Below are 4681 nucleotides of genomic sequence, written 5' to 3' on the forward strand. Positions count from 1 at the left end.
TTATCTCTGTTTCAAGGACCAGGTTATTTTGGAAACATGTTGTAAATGGAAAAAAGCCCACAAAGGAAGGAAGGCAAGGTGGGTAAGAGGGTTGGGTACGGGTGCTCAGTGGGAGGGCAGCTGCTATGCACCAGAGCCCTTGGGTCCCCCCTCAGTTTTCTCTTTCTGCTCCTTTTGGGGCCTGATTAGGCATCAGCTGAACCCTGCTGTAGCTAGCTCTCAGCACTGAGGGAGAGATTAAAGAGGACACTGTTTCCAAACAATTGCAAATGCATAGTTTGAGAATCTGTAATTTAAACTCAAATCCTCCTTCTGTTAACAGTGATGGATAGCTTTTTCCTACTACTTCGAGAGCCCTTGGATCCTGCACGGTGGATGCCTTCCTGATTTATGGCTTGCCTCTTCATGCGACAGAAAACAAACAGCCCAATTCTAATTACTGCACCCTCGTTAGGATAGTTTCCTATATTGCTTCCATCTTATTACCCAGGCTCCCCACTCCACCTTTGTGCAGCTGACTTGTGTTTTATGGGTAACCTTGGCATGGATTCAAACAATCTTTGTTGCACTCATTGCGCTGGCAAATAAGTTCATGTGCACTGTAGATGGATGACACGCTAGAAATTGTCTTTTTTTCTGAGTGGCTCAGTCAGGGAAGGGGGTCAAGACATGGGGATGGGGATGATGGGGAGGAAGGAGAAAAGCCGATGCCAGCGGTATTTGCCCGCCTCCGACGGGCGCTGGCAGAAAAGAGGGAGGGATGGATGGGGCCACACAAGGGGCTAAAAATAAATGTTCTTCTTCCTAAAGAGAATTTTGCTGGTTCAACTCTTTTTCTTTTCTGTGTGAGAGTGGTTAATTCTCCTTGGGAGCCCATTCACTCAGCAGATGTTGCTTTTTTTTTGTGTAATTAGCCTGAAATCGACGGAAAATAATCCTGTCTTTTAACAAATATTGGAGCACACGATTCCAGTGCTACAAGGTGCTTCAGCAGCCCGAACAGATGCTGAAATTACTATCCATAAGAAAAGTGCACACGGACGTATCCATTGAATCCAGCTTTTAAAATAGCATTGCCCAAGTTTACAAGCTGATGGGGAAAAAATGCCTGTGTGCAGCTGCAGAGCTGGGGCTGGCTTGGGCTCCCCGGCACAAGGACAGTGACACCATGGAGCGAGTCCGGTGAGGCCACCGTGGTGGCTGGGGCGGGAGCATGGGGACGTATGAGGAAAGGCTGAGAGGTGCATTAGCTCACCCTGGGGAAGGGGAGCCATCCGAAAAGTCTCCACCCCTGTGCTCCCCATTTGGCATGGGCTGCAGAGCTCAGCCCTGTGTTCACCGTCACGGCCGCTCGGCTCGTCCTGGGCACACGGCAAATGCCGCCGGCGAGACTGGCAGAAATGCCAAACCCTGACCCCCACGGACCCAGCGACGCCCACTGGCTGAGGGTTTCTGGCTCACGCTGACTTCTTGAAATGGGCTTGTCAGCTACGTTTTAATTCATTTAATGTGTCTTTTACTGGTAACTTTTAAAATCAGACTGTCACGCTGTCCAGACTCAAATGCCAGCAAAGCCAAGTATTTCACGTCTGTACCGTTACCTTTACCAGCCAAAGTCATAATCTCATCAAAGAACAAAATCAGAGTTATCTGATGAGCACCGAGTCCCCATAAGAGCCAGAGGATGGGAATGAATTATCTTCCTATCACTTGCTCTAAAATCATTGAATCCCAGTAAACTTGCCCTTTATTTGCTGCTGTGAAGTTATGAGGGATGCTATCCCCCAGCACTGGCCTGGTCTAGACCCCGCCAGCTTCTTTATGGCCCTTCAGTCAACATGCTTAGCTGGAGCATGCTCTGATGCCCGTCTCTTCTCTCCTTCCCATCATGCAATGGAGGAAAATACACTTATTTCTGACCATCTCCCTCCCGCTTGTGCTCAGCAGCCTGGGGCAAGCCCCTGGTGCGGGGACGCCTGTGTCACTGCTCTGCATGGAGCCCAGACCTCAAGCCATCACCAGTCACATCCTCCTACTTGTTCAGGTGATAATTTTCCTCACCAAGAAAACCTTTGGGTCACATAATGAGTACTTTTATTTCAACTAATTTGCAGTCAACACCATTACATATTTCAAAGTCACTTCTTGTGTACCGAGGAGAGAGGATAGAATAACCCGTGAGAGCTTTCTTGAAGGTGGTGTCTCTAGTTTTCCTTTCAGACATATGAAAATGCAAATCCTTTCCAAATGGCATTAGATCATTGAATCCAGCAATATGTTCGTGTGGGCAATTTGTTATTGGCCCCTGAAATCATTCCCCTGCCTCAATGCAGCACTGGGGTGCTCTCTGCTGTGACGGCTCCGAATCGGCATCTCCCCACCAGCTGAAACCTCATTGGGCACGGGGAGCTGGAGCTGCCGGCGTGCCCGGGTGGGCTCACCCAAGCAGCTGGGCTGGCCCTGCCTGGCATCGGGATGTTGACACCAGCCCTGAGAAACTTCTTCTCTCCCTTGCCCAGATCCCAAGATCGTTTAAAGGAGCAAGGAGCTCTGCTGGGCTCTGCTGCACTGTGAGCCAGCAACAAGCCGCCTCCAGGCTGGCCCAGCGCCCGCTCTCTCCAGCTCCGGGGGGAGCTGGGGACAGCCCCCACAGATGGGGAGACATGAAACCCGTTAATCATCTCCCCAGTGCTGTGCCGTTGCATGAAATTGGATTTAGCACCATTAGCCAAGTGGCCACAGTATTTAATTAACCTAATGAACCCTGATGATAAAATTAGAGTCCACTTAATTCCTAGTCCCCCACTGTGGTGTGCAGGTGAAACAGCTCACGGTGCCACAACAACCCACAGCCGCTTCGCAGTGGTTGCCAGGGACCCGGCACTGGGGCTAGGGGCTCCCCCGCAGCGCCGGGCTGCGGGGAATCAATCAGCCTCTTTGCCCACTGCACCTGTAAAACTCTTCACAGCCCCAAAAGAGAGGATTGGAGATAACGGATTGGCAATTCACATGAGAGCAATTAACCCATCCTCGCACCCCGGGGGCTGGAGCACCTGCTGCTTCTGCAAAGGACCCCAGGGCCCACCTCCAGGCATTTCTCCTCATAGAAAAGGAAAGGATAATAAATTAAAGGCTCGGGGACCCTGGCAGAGTCTGTGATCTCCGGTTGTGCTGCCCTGGATGTTACATATGCTGGAGCCCATAGGGAGGAGGAAGGCGATGGATGGGGTGAGGAGGTGGGTAGGTACCTGTGCAGTGCACCCGGCTGGGCTCTCTGGGGCTGGCACGGCCCTGACTGATGCGCGCTCCTGCCGTAGATGGCAGCAGCCGGCTGGATTGGTGCTGCCAGCTCAGCCTGAGCTCATCTTTCCTCTGCAATTGCTCCAGACATTTGGAAGGAAATGGTTGAAGCAGAGAGGCTTTTTCCTGGTATAAACAGAGCTCTGTCTTAATGAGAGAGCCATAGCGGAGCATGGGCTGCCCCTCTGCCACTTTTGGGGGCTGGGGAGGAGAACTGCTGAGCACGCTGTGCAGGTATGGGGTCCTCGCAGGTGATGTAAATTCTCCAGCACTTGATGTTTTCTAATTGCGACTGCGTTTTTCTCTGTGTGAAGATGGATTGTTGTTCAGCCAGAAATGCTGGGCTTGAGGGAGGAATCATTGGGCAAGCTTCTCTGGTCGCTGCTCTGCAGATCATATTAGTCCCTTCTGGCCCTAAAGCTTATGAATCTATAAATCAGATAATTACTAAAATAGCTATGCCATTTCCCTGTGACATAACAATCATTTTAAATGTATTTTAATACACAGAACGTAAAAGAGGAATGTCCCAGGGAAACAGAAATGCCAAAGAGCATCAATTCTGCCACTTGCAGCAAACCAAGTGGCTTTTTGTGACAGAAGTGCTGTTTTTAGGAAAATGAGAAAAAGCCCCTTTCCCCCCCCAGGTTCCCAGGAGCCCTGTTCCCTGACACAAATTACATTCACATCTCCACTAACCCCTACACCTTGCAACCTGCGTGGTAGCCAGGTGTGTGGTGAGAAGTGACAGTACAAGCAGGGGTGTAGCATCAGGTAGTGATGTAAGGGAAAGCTGCCTTTCCTCACTCAAAGTCAATGATTCCCTTCGTGCCAAATTTCTAGAGTCCAGATGCCTTGCAGCCTTCTTGGGCGCAACGACTCAGCAGAGAAATTTAAGGGGCCAATTTAAAGGCAGGTTCAATGTCTGGGGAGCCTCATTCTACACTTGCTTTGTGCTTGGTCCTCCTCAGGCTGCTCCATTCAGAGAAACAGATCCAAAACACACAGGAGAAAAACTCTTCTGAGCCTGGAATTAAGAAGAAATATGATGCACTTATTCCTGGAGACTTAGCGTTGCAGAAACGTGACCCTAGTGTAGGAATTTGTGGGAGCAGTTTCTTGTCTGGATTTCAGTGTGCCTTTAACGTCTCAGGGTCTGGGATCGGGGCAGTGAAACTGGGGAGAAGCAATAGTTCAGCTGCCCAAGCTGTTTACATTTGCAAGATGATAGGTATGGAAAAAAGGTGAAAAAATAAAGTAAATGAGAGAATAAGTAAGATTTTTTTTTTCAGTTTTGAACTTGTAATAATCTATACTGTTGCTTGTCCAGCAGATAAGCAAATGACAGATACTCCAAATCCACCCAGATGGAGTTATTTAG

Source organism: Pygoscelis adeliae, unplaced genomic scaffold, assembly GCF_000699105.1.
Source record: "Pygoscelis adeliae isolate BGI_AS28 unplaced genomic scaffold, ASM69910v1 Scaffold402, whole genome shotgun sequence".
Classification (NCBI taxonomy): domain Eukaryota; kingdom Metazoa; phylum Chordata; class Aves; order Sphenisciformes; family Spheniscidae; genus Pygoscelis; species Pygoscelis adeliae.